Source organism: Erythrolamprus reginae, chromosome 2 (genome assembly GCF_031021105.1).
Source record: "Erythrolamprus reginae isolate rEryReg1 chromosome 2, rEryReg1.hap1, whole genome shotgun sequence".
Classification (NCBI taxonomy): Eukaryota; Metazoa; Chordata; class Lepidosauria; order Squamata; family Dipsadidae; genus Erythrolamprus; species Erythrolamprus reginae.
The window spans coordinates 29663488-29676495 of record NC_091951.1 but is presented as its reverse complement, the minus strand read 5'-3'; the positions used below and the strand labels follow the sequence as shown (position 1 = coordinate 29676495).

At 42.5% G+C, this 13008-nt stretch overlaps 1 pseudogene; it reads right to left on the bottom strand.

Annotated features, from left to right (window-relative positions):
* Positions 1 to 602: 602 nt before the first annotated feature.
* On the bottom strand, positions 603 to 11994 carry LOC139163148 (zinc finger protein 665-like; annotated as a pseudogene).
* Between the last annotated feature and the right edge of the window lie 1014 nt (positions 11995 to 13008).

Sequence of the window (13008 nt, the reverse complement as noted above, 5' to 3'; positions counted from 1 at the left end):
ATCAGTCTTCTATGTTTCTAAGTGTTAATACCTCTTTATAATCCCTTGGTAAGGTCACACTTGGAATACTGCATTCAGTTTTGGTCGCCATGATGTAAAAAGGATATTGAGACTCTAGAAAGAGTGCAGAGAAGAGCAACAAAGATGATTAGGGGACTGGAGGCTAAAACATGAAGAAATGTTTGCAGGAACTGGGTGTGTCTAGTTTAATGAAAAGAAGGACTAGGGGAGATGATAGCAGTGTTCCAATATCTCAGGGGTTGCCACAAAGAAGAGGGAGTGAAATTATTCTCCAAAGTACCTGACCATAAAACAAGAAGCAATGGATGGAAACTAAACTAGGAGAGAAGCAACTTAGAACTAAGGTGGAATTAATAAGTGGAACAACTTGCCTCCAGTTGTGAAACTGCCAACAACGGAAATTTTAAAGGAGATCCTTCCATGAAGATTAAAATGTCCTTTTTGTCTGCAGGTCTTTCCACATTCCATTCATTTACATGGTTTCTATCCAGTGTGTATTATTTGATAACGATTAAGGTGCCCTTTTCACGCATAGGAGTTTCCACATTCCATGAATTTATATTTATTTATTTATTTATTTCGATTTGTATGCCGCCCCACTTAGAGGACTCGGGGCGGCTCACACCATGTACAAAACCAGAACAATAATATGAATACAATTAATAGTACATTAAAAAACAACCATTAAATTCAATTAAAAAGAAAACTTATCAAACCAATCATTCAACAATCATACTTAAAACATTCATTGGTCAGGGGGAAGATCTAAAAGCCCCAAGCCTGGCGGCAAAGATGAGTTTTTAAACTCTTCCGAAAGGAGAGGACGGTGGGGGCAGTGCGAAACTCCGGGGGGAGCTGATCCCAGAGGGTCGGGGCTCCCACAGAAAAGGCTCTTCCCCTAGTTCCCACTAGCCAAGACCGCCTTTTCTGAGACCTTATATGGTTGTTCCCCTGTGTGTATCCTTTCATGTTGATTAAGATGTCTTTTCCTTAAAAAGGTTATTCCACATTTCATGCATTTATATGGCCTCTCTGTCCTGAGTGTATCATGTGGTGGGAAATAACCTGAGCATTGGTAATGAAACTCTTTCCACATTCTTTGCATTTATGTGGCCTCTGCACTGTGTGGATCCTTTTGTGAACATTAAGATTTCCTTTCCGGCTAAAGGTCTTTTCACATTTGAGGCATTGTTTCTCTACAGTGTGGCTAGTATGGTGGTAAATAAGATGAGCGTTGGTAATGAGACTCTTTTCAAATTCCTTGCATTTATGTGGCCTCTCCCCAGTGTGGATCCTTTTGTGAACATTAAGATTTCCTTTCTGGGTAAAGGTCTTTCCACATTGGAGGCATTTATATGGTCTCTCTCCCCAGTATGTATCCTTTCATGGCGATTAAGATATCCTTTCCTTGCAAAGCTTTTTCCACACTCCATGCATTTATATGGTTTCTCTCCAGTGTGGCTAGTTTGGTGGCAAATAAGACGCACAGTGGTAATGAAACTCTGTCCACATTCCATACATTTATATGGTCTCTCCCCAGTGTGGATCCTTTTGTGAGCATTAAGATTTCCTTGCTGGCTAAAGGTCTTTCCACATTGGAGGCATTTATATGGTTTCTCTCCAGTATGTATCCTTTCATGGCGATTAAGATGTCCTTTCGTTTTAAAGCTTTTTCCACAGTCCATGCATGTATATGGTCTCTCCCCTGTGTGGATTTTGTTATGTGAAGTAAGGTGCCAGTTTTGTGTAAAGCTTTTTCCACATTCCATGCATTTATGTAGCCTCTCCGCAGTGTGGATCCTTTTGTGATGATTAAGATTTCCTTTCTTGATATTCCCAAATTTCACTTCTTCAACTTCACACGTCTCTGTCTTTAATGTTGCTTGCTTGCTCTTTTTAGCTTCCAGTCCGTCATCTCCTTGTAAAAAGCAAAGAACTATTTCTGTTACAATTACAATGGTGATGATCCCGCCCCCTCTCACAAACACCGCACTGAATGGCCTCAAGAAGGGCGGCATAGAAATTTAATAAATGAAGGAAGGAAGGAAGGAAGGAAGGAAGGAAGGAAGGAAGGAAGGAAGGAAGGAAGGGAAAGGAATAAATAAATAAATGTGTTCCAGGTTTGGTACCAGTTATGTGTCTAGCTAGGATATGAAAGCTGCAAATCATTATCTAGGACATTCTGATGACACACAAAGAATTTTTGGCCAAGAAATATATTAAAGCTTTGGTACTGATTGGTCAATATTTTCAGCCCCTGCCATAAATATCTAAGACATTTTATGATTCTACAGTGACTATTTCTGACAAAGCCTTAAGGAGGGATGATCACTTTAAGCATTTGAGGATAAATAGCTAGCCATCCTCCACGGAAAAAGAAATCCTCCAATGAATGGAAGCCAGGGGAAACCCTGGACTTACCGATATTCTTCAAAACTTCCCACGTGACATCTCTGCACAAGGTCTTCTGATTAGAATCTAGCAGCTCCCACTCTTCCAGTGTGAAGTCCACAGTCACCTCCTCAAATGAACCAGATCCCTGATAGAGAAAGAAAATGTTCTTTGAAAGACATTACCAGGAAAGACTTGGACGTTTTCTCTCTTACTGCACAAAATGGGTTCACACGGAACAAAACAAATATTTTCTTGCCATAAGTGGACTTATACCTGCATTCCCACATAGTCTTGGGGCTGGGAAGCCATAGCTCCCCAAATCATGGCTTAGATGCATCCAGGCTGTAGAATGGCAACACAGCAATGGCAAGAATAACTCAGCAAAGAGATTTCAGGGAGCAGAATCTTCCAGGCTAAGAAACTCCTAAGTAAACATGATCCATCCACTAGAAATTTTTCTCAGGCTATTTTAACATGTTGGCAATGAACCCACAAATCCCAATTCACTTATCTAACAGTCTTAACGCTGTAGCTATTTAAAAATCGCTTAGGGTTTTATCTTCATGGGATTCATACCTAACTAGTTCTTAGCACTCTTCCCAAAAAATATGAAGTACTGTATTAAACTCTTTTCACCAAACAATTTTTAAATAATTTCTAAATTTCAAATTGTCTAATACATTTAAGTCTACAAATGTTCTCTTGTTTACAACTCAAGAACAATCTTCAACACACCGAGGAATGAAAGACCAAGTTCAAATGGCCACAAGGTTCCCTCTAAGGATTTATTTGAAACTCAATGTTATGTTTATTCAATGTACCCACTTAATTAAAAGTATAATAATAATAATAATAATAATAATAATAATAATAATAATTATTATTATTATTATTATTATTATTATTATTTATTAAATTTGTATGCCGTCCGAAGAGTTGGGGCGGCTCACAACATAATAATAACACAATGTATTACAAATCCAATAATAAAAATTTAAAACGAATTAAAAAACATTGAAAACGTATCCAATATTATAATAAAATAAAATTTTATATAAAATTGATATATAATAAAAAATTATATATCAACATCACTTATAATACTGCAAGTCTGCAATATTAAAGTACAGTGATACCTCATCTTACGAACTTATTTCGTTCCCTGAGGAGGTTTGTAAGTAGAAAGTTCGTAAGATGAAATAATGTTTCCCATAGAAATCACTGTAAAAGCGAATAATGCGTGTAAGCCCAAAACTCACCCCTTTTGCCTAATTACCGCCGGTATTCGGATCCTTGTTTGGGGGCGGGTGGAGGAGGGGGGAAAGACAGCACAGGCTGCCCGGAGGGAGCCTCGTGGGTGGAAGGACATGCGCAGAAAGCTGTTTGGAGCCTTGTCAACCAACGGGGCTTCCACCCTCATTGAAAGGTTTCGGAGATGGCGGCAAGGGAGAATCCTGGCGCTTCAGCTTCAGACAAGGCTCCCTTGAAAAGATGCCCCCTATCCTCCCCCTCCCACCCTCCTCCGGAGCCCGCGGGGACAGCCACGCACTCCCCGTTGTCTCCCTGGCCAAAGAAGTGGGGCCCAGTTGAAGTAGCAGCCCGGAATCGTGATTCGTCCACCACTTATTCTCCCTCTAATTGATCCTTGGCAGCCCCAGCGACCCTGCACGGCTTCTCTGTCCGGGTAAAACCACTCCGAATTCTACGCGCCCTTCTATCTATCCATCATCTAGCTAATCTATCCATCTATCATATATCTATGTATCTATCCATCATCTATCTTATCTATCTATTTATCTATCTATCTGTCCATCATCAATCAAACAATCTATCTATCTATCTATCTATCTATCTATCTATCTATCTATCTATCTACCAATCAATCCATCTGTCTATCATCTGTCTGTCTGTCTGTCTGTCTGTCTGTCTGTCTGTCTGTCTGTCTATCTATCTATCTATCTATCTATCTATCTATCCATCAATCCATCCATAGCCCAGGGTGGGGAAAGGGGGCGGGGTGTCAACCTCTGTTACCTTGAAAAGTGGTCCTCTGCAAATGACGTGAGGTGGGGATGGGATAGAAAAGGGGTGCTGCTGCCTCTATTTGCTTTTTAAGGCTGCTTGCTCGCATCCCAGGGCCGCTACTTGCAATTTAGCAGATTGTCTCATCAGCCACTGTGAGAGCCCACTACTCACCTTTACTGCAGCCTAGAAAGGAATTTGCACTTACCTGGCAAGGAGGCCCCAGTTGGATCCTCCTATAAAACAGCTCCTGAGAAGGGCTGGAGGGCTCTGCTCTTTGCTGGAGCTCTGCAGGGATCTCCCTCATGAATGGCCACTGCACCTGACAGAGGAGTCTGGTTTATGATCTGCTTTATTAGTTCGCTTGCCTTACTTTTTACCTCTGTACCTGTATTTCCACAACCCAAATAAAAGTAAAATAACTTGGGGATTCTGCTCTTCATGTGGCTTCTAGTTCTGGGCAAATGCTCGTCATTTCAGATAGGTATTGGACTTAAGGAGCCCTGTTTCAATAACTAACAGAATTGTTATGGAAATCACAAGTATTCCCGTAAGGAAGAACTATTCAGATAGACACAAATACTTCATTCACTTCATTATTATTATTATTATTATTATTATTATTATTATTATTATTATTATCATCATCATTATTATTTATTTATTTATTGGATCAAATTAGGGTTGAATTCTCTTCTCTCAGAATTACATCTAGAAGGAAAGAACTATTTCAAGAAATAAAAAGATTCGGAGAGGAAGTTAGATCTCCCAATTCAGGCAGTCAGGAGGCTAATTCTGTTGACTGTAGAGTGCAAGAAGTTCTGCAGTTTCATCCTGACCTGATCAAGATCGACAGCCTTCAATCTCTCTTTGTTATTAGCAGTTCACTGCAGACCCCGAGCGACCCCCGGTTCTCCCCTCCCCATCCCGAGCTCACCTGCCCCTCCCGCGGCTATTCCCTCTGGGCTCGGCTGAGCAGGAAGCCTTCGGCCAGGGCCACCGCCTGGGAACAGCTCTCGGCTCCGCACTCACCCAGCCCGCCATCTCCGGGGGCAGCAGGGCCAGCAGCTGCTTCAGCACCACCCGGTCCAGCATCTCCCCTTTGCTGCTTCTCTCCGGCCGCAGCCAATGACGGCACAGCCGGTGCAGGCGACTGCAAAGCTCCCGGGGCTCCTTGGCCTCCTGGCGGCAGCCATCGAGACCGCGGAAGCGCCGCCGGTGGATCTCCAGGCTCAACGAAGCGCCCTCCATCGCTGGAGACCCCGGGGCCTAGACGGCTTTCCTGCTCGAGTGGGGCCGAAACAAGGCAAAAGAGTCCGCGTGGGCCCGACTGCCCAGGTTTAGAGGAAAAGGGAGAAACGGGGCTGATCAAGAGTTTCTGCGACTGGGAAGAGCAGCTTCAAATCGCTCCGCCAGAACTTCCCTCCAATACCTGAAGCGGCTGAACCAACGAGTGCTCTTTCCTAGACTGGAAGAGCGCGACAGGCACCTCCCCTTTTATCCCACTGGCCAGTTTTTCCTAGAAACCGCACCTCCCTTCGATTCGAGGGTACCGACAACGGTCTTATGCGCATGGGCTTTCTATGCCCAATGACGCTTCTAGGCCCCCTGAGCTGGTTGTGAAAGGAAAAAATAATTTTAAGAATCTCTGTCCCGAGGGTGCACTCTATCCCTAGTCTCCTGCAGGAGGATAGCCAAAAGAAGCCCAAGGCAATCTGAGGTGCTCTCCTGCTCCTGGGGAACCATTTAAATAGGAGCCAGGAGTGTGCAGCAGCTGCCCAAAAAGCCAATACGGTTCTAGACTACATTACGAAAAGGATAGAATGAAAATCAGATGAAGTGTCAACACCTCTTTATGCCTTTGTAAGGCCACACGTGGAATACTGCATTCAGTTTTGGTTGGCACGATGTAAAAAGGATATTGAGACATTGAATGTGCAGAGAAGACCAACAAAGATGATTAGGGGACTGGGGACTAAAACATGAAGAAACGGTTTGTTGAACTGGGTGTGTTTAGTTTAATGAAAAGAAGGACTAGGGGAGATGATAGCAGTGTTCCAATATCTCAGGGGTTGCCACAAAGAAGAGGGAGTCAAATTATTCTCCAAAGAACCTGAGCATAGAACAAGAAGCAATGGATGGAAACTAAACTAGGAGAGAAACAACTTAGAACTAAGGAGGAATTTCCTGCAGTTAGAACAATTAATAAGCAGAACAACTAGCCTCCAGTTGTGAAACTTCCAAGAATGGAAATTTTTAAGGAGATTCTTCCATGAAGATTAAAATGGTTTCTCCCCAGTGTGTATTATTTCATATTGATTAAGATGCCCTTTTTGCGCATCGGAGTTTCCACATTCCATGAATTTATATTTATTTATTTATTTGGATTTGTATGCCGCCCCTCTTCGAGGACTCGGGGTGGCTCACACCATGTACAAAAACAGAACAATAATATGAATCCAATTCATAGTACATTAAAAAACAACCATTAAATTCAATTTAAAAGAAAACCTATCAAACCAATCATTCAACAATCATATTTAATATATTCATTGGTCAGGGGGATGATCTAAAAGCCACAAGCCTGACGGCAAAGATGAATTTTTAAACTCTTTCAGAAAGAGAGGATGGTGGGGGCAGTGCGAATCTCCGGGGGGAGCTTATTCAAGAGGGTCGGGACTTCCACAGAAAAGGCTCTTCCCCTAGGTCCCGCCAGTCGACATTGTTTGGTCGATGGGACCCTAAGGAGACCAAATCTGTGGGACCTCCCCGGTCACTGGGATTTGTGCCACAGAAGGCGGTCTTGGAGTCTGCCTTCTCCGAGACCTTACATGGTCGATCCACTGTGTGTATCCTTTCATGTTGATTAAGATGCCCTTTCCTTATAAAGGTTATTCCACATTCCCTGCATTTATATGGTCTCTCCCCACTGTGGATCCTTTTGTGATCATTAAGAGTTCCTTTCCTTTTAAAGGTCTTTCCACATTCCCTGCATTTATATGGTCGCTCCTCTGTGTGTATACTTTCATGACGATATAGATGTCCTTTCTGGGCAAAGGTCTTTCCACATTCCCTGCATTTATATGGTCGCTCCTCTGTGTGTATACTTTCATGACGATATAGATGTCCTTTCCCGGCAAAGGTCTTTCCACATTTGAGGCACTTATATGGTTTCTCTCCAGTGTGAATTCTTTGATGATAATTAAGATTTCCTTTCTTGGTAAAGGTCTTTCCACATTCCATGCATTTATGTGGTCTCTCCCCAGTGTGGATCCTTTGGTGATAATTAAGATTTCTTTTCTGGGTAAAGGTCTTTCCACACATGAGACATTTATGTGATCTCTCCCCATTGTGGCTCTTTTGGTGGAGAACAAGTTTATTCTCATTAATGAATCTCTGTCCCCACTCCATGCAGTGTTTCATCTCTCTGCTCCGCCTGGAATCCCTCCCAGATTTTACCAAGGGGTATGGTTTCCTTTTGCTGTATAGTTCCTTTAGTAAAGAAAGAGAGGAAGAATGACTGATATATTTTTCATACATTTCCCCTTCAGTCTGGTTTATGCCACATTCTTGTAAATCAAATGGATTTTTCTCTTTCCACCCATATTTTTCCTTTTTCTTTCCTTCCAGATCTTGCTGGGACAGGACGATAGGGATTCCAACAGGGACTGAAGTGGATGACTTCTTGCTTCCATTCTCTGAGTGGTTCCTCTCTCGTCTCCTTGTGTCCTCTTCATGACCAAATTTCACTTGTTCAACTTCACACCCCTCTGTCTTTAATCTTACTTGCTTGCTATTCTCATTTTCCAGCCCAACATCTCCTTGGAAAAGGAAAATAAATATTTCAGTTACAATTAGAATGGTGAGGATCCTCCCCCACTCAAAGTCATGTGTTCCAGGTTTGATACCATCTATGTGTCTAGCTAGGATATGCAGGCTACAAATTATAATCTAGGGCATTCTGATGGTACACAAAGGATTTTTGGCCAAGAAATATATTAAGGCTTTGGTACTGATTGGTCAATCTGTTCAGCCCCTGCCATAAATATCTAAGACATTTTTAGAGTCTACAGTGAGTATTTCTCACAAGGCCTAAAGGAGGGATGATCACCTTAAGCATCTGAGCATAAATAGCTAGCCATCCTCCACTGAAAAAGAACTCCCCCAATGAATGGAGGCAGGGGAAAGCCTGGCCTTACCCATATCCTTCAAGACTTCAGATATGACATCACTGCACAAGGTCTTTTGATCAGAATCTAGCAGCTCCCACTCCTCCAACGTGAAGTCCACAGTCACCTCCTCAAATGGACCAGATCCCTTTTAAAGAAAATGTACGTTGGTAGGCATTTATTTATTTATTTATTTATTCGTTCTTATACATGCACACCATTCATAAAATAAAATTTGGCCATGAAAGATGGACAATTCATGGCTCCCAGGCCTGCCGGCAAAGTCAGGTCTTTGTGGCCTTGTGGAAGGCCAGTAGGGTGGGAGCAGTAAGACAAACCTTTATTGAGTATTTACATAAAAAAAGAACCAGAAACACAGGACAAAACACAACATACAAAGCATGCAGAAAGATAGAAAAACGTATACAGATATAGAAAAAGTAATTTTCTGATTTACAAATGTATATCAAATCTTATACAAACAATGATTTATACAAATTCCAACCCTCTGTTCACCCTTAGTTTTTTCAGGCAACTTGTATCATTTAACAATAAATTATACTTTTAGTATTACTAACATTATTCTATTTCTAAATCATATTACTGTTTACAGCTATAAAACATTGTCATTGTTAAACAATTTATCTTTGAACGAATGATATACGTCTGATTAAAGGATTAATAAGATTACATTCATTTTCCTTTCAAATTATGTGGGATCTTACAGCTTATAAATTCATAATTTTTAAAGTATTTTTTCAGATTCCCCCAATTATACCATCTACTCCATGTCAGATAGAATTCTATGTCATCTCTTTCCTGCAATTCTAATGCCATCTTATTTATTTCCACAATTTCGAGAATTTCATTTACTTATTTTATTTATATGCCGCTCACTCCAAAATGGACTCGGAACATTTATTACGTGCAGTATTAAGTATCTGCCTTAAGTACCTGAGCATAATTCGGGTTTTATTGGGATTCGTTTGGCAGTAATTTGTTTGTTTGGCAGTAATTTGTTCCAAATAGTTTCTAGGCTTTTTTCCAAAACCTTTTTGCAAAGGTATATGTGATAATATGTTCCTATGCTTTCTTTACATTTCCAGCATTTCGAGGATGACATTAAGTACATTTATAAAACAATTTATAAATGTTTTGCTTACATGTACTTGATCATTTTAATTTATAGTTAATAGTCCATATTTTTTGCCATTTCCGGCTGTAGAACAGCAACACAGGCACCATTGCAGAGCTTATCACTGGGTAAGAATAACTCAGCAAGGAGGTCCCATAATAATAATAATAATAATAATAATAATAATTATTATTATTATTATTATTATTATTATTATTTATTAGATTTGTATGCCACCCCGAGTCTTCAGAGAGGGACGGCATACAAATGTAATTATTATTATTATTATTATTATTATTATTATTATTATTATTAATAATAATAATAATAATAATATTATTAGGTCAATACAACACAGCAAACGAGATCACTATATGCTGTATTTCATATTTCATCACCAGTCGGGTGCTTCCCAAGCACCTAGGACTGTGTGATGTAGCGGTGAATTATTATTATTTGGGGAGCAGAATTCCCTAGGCTAACAAACTCCCAAGTAAACATGACACGCCCACCACAAATTTTTTCCTAGCCAGATTCAAAATGTTGGCAATGAGCCTAGAAATCCCAAGTCATTTAGCTAGCAGTCTTATTGTTGCAGCTGTTTAAATTCTTCCCACCAAACAAACTTTCTAATAATTTCTAATTTTCAAATTGTCTGATACAATGAAGCCTACAAATTTTGAACGCAGGGTGTAATCCAACAGTGCATTTGGGGTGGGGGGGACACAAATGGTCACAGATTCAGCATTTGATGGGAAAAAGAGATCATGGTCAGATGGAGTTTCTACTCCAATGCTCTCAGAAGAAACCTGCACTTACCTGGCAAGGAGGCCCCAGTCGGATCCTCCTAAAAAGTATTTCCTGAGAAGGGCTGGATGGATCTCCTCTTTCCTGGAGTTCTGTGGAGATCTCCCCCATGAACGTCTGGTTTATGATCTGCTTTCAGAGAACAAGAACCAGATTAGTTTGCTTGCCTTACTTTTTCCCCACGTACCAGTATTTTCCCAATCTGACTCAAAGTAAAGATTAGATTTATTGGATTTATATGCCGCCCCTCTCCGCAAACTCGGGGCGGCTAATAAGAGATTTTGCTGTCCATGTGGCTGCTATTCCTTGGTAAATGCTGGAAATTCTAGATAGATGTTGTACTTAAAGAGCACTGTTGCTGAACTGCTAATGGAACTGCTCTGAAAACCACAAGTATTGTGCCTGTACAGAGATATACTACTACTTCATTCACTTTAGAAAATAATATTCTGTGAAATGATTGAAAAACAGCTACAGTTGCAATGTAACATTTTAGGTAATAAAGAGATTGAGAATTAGTAATTTGGATAAGATCAGCTGAATTGGAAAAAGGGACCCAATTTCTGAACCTGAGGAAAGAAAAAGAGATGTTGGAATCAAAATTGTGACTTATTAGTCAAATTCAAGAACTTCTTGTATCCCTCAAAACTGTGGGTGGTGGAATTAGGGTTGAATTCTCTTACAATTATCTCCAGGAGGAAAGAACCATTTCAAGACACAAAAAGATTCAAAGAAGAAATTAGTTCTACAAATACTGGCAGTCGGGAGGCTAATTTGTTGATTGCCCACTGCAAGCAGTTCTACAGTTTGATCCTGACCGGCTCAAGATCGACAGCCTTCAATCTGTTCTTGCTATTAACAGTTCACTGCAGACCCCGAGCGACCCCCGGTTCTCCCCTCCCCACCCCGAGCTCACCTGCCCCTCCTGCGGCTCTTCCCTCTGGGCTCGGCTGAGCAGGAAGCCTTCGGCCAGGGCCACCGCCTGGGAACAGCTCTCGGCTCCGCACTCCCTCACCCAGCCCGCCATCTCCGGGGGCAGCAGGGCCAGCAGCTGCTCCAGCACCACCCGGTCCAGCATCTCCCCTTTGCTGCTCCTCTCCGGCCGCAGCCACTGACGGCACAGCCGGTGCAGGCGGCTGCAAAGCTCCCGGGGCCCCTCGGCCTCCTGGCGACAGCCATGGAGACCGCGGAAGCGCCGGCGGTGGATCTCCGGGCTTAACGAAGCGCCCTCCATCCCTGGAGACCCAGTGCCTGAGCGGCTTCTCTGCTCGAGGGCGGCAGAAACAAGCCCAAGGGATCCGAGGTGGCCCACACAGCCAGTCCAGGAAGGGAGAAACGGGGCTTCTCGGCTGCTTCAGTGATTCTCCGCAGCTTCAAATCGCTGCGCCGCAATTTCCCTTCAATACCTGGAGAGGCTTGACCAACGAGTGCTCTTTCCTAGACGGGCAAAACGCGACAAGCGCCTCCCCTTTCAGCACACTGGCCAGATTTTTCCCTGGAAACCTCACCTCCCCCCGCCTCGCGAGAACCGTCGTCTTATGCGCATGCTCCTTCTCTGCCCAATAACGCTTCTCAGACCCCTGAGACAGGCTAGCCTTTTGATGACGGGAGGTGGGGGGAGAGAAAGTGTGATGGGTAGAGGTCGGCTGTTTGCTTCTGCGCCCGAGATTTTTTTTCAGTCGGTGACCGAATTTTTTTGGAAATGAAAAAGTAAAGAACTCAACACAGAACCCTGTGGTGGACCAGGGTTAAGAATAAGGGCTGAAGAGATATTATTGCCTAATCTGACCACCCGAGAACGGCCAGAAAGGAAATGCAGAATCCATAAGGAGATGGAATAAGTCCCCCATCCACCCTCCATTTCCGGTGCCAGCATCTACTCCAGCATCTCACTTTTGCTGCTTCTTTGTGGCTGCAGCCACTGATCACATACACACTGCAGGTTGAAGCCAAGCTCCACAAGGTGGGAAATGGCAACAATAGCAACCCCAGAAATATCTGAGTTAAACCTCCGGTTTGGGGGCGCCCTCTATCCCTGGAAATCTCTAGGCCTCCATTAGGTCTCCTGCTGCAGGATGGCCAAAAGAAGCCCAAGGCAATCTGAGGGGCTACCTCCCTCCTGGGGAACCATTTAAATATGAGCCAGGAGTGTACAGCAGCTGCTCAAAAAGCCAATACGGTTCTAGGCTACATTACCAAATGGATAGAATGAAAATCACATGGTGTTAATGCCTCCTTATAATGCCTTGGTAAGGCCACACTTGGAATACTGCATTCAGTTTTGGTCGCCAGGTTGTAAAAAAGATATTGAGACTCTAGAAAGAGTGCAGAGAAAAGCAACAAAGATGATTAGGGGACTGTGGGCTAAAACATGAAGAAACGGTTGCAGGAGCCGGGTGGGTCTAGTTTAATGAAAAGAAAGACTAGGGAGATGATAGCAGTGTTCCAATATTTCAGGGG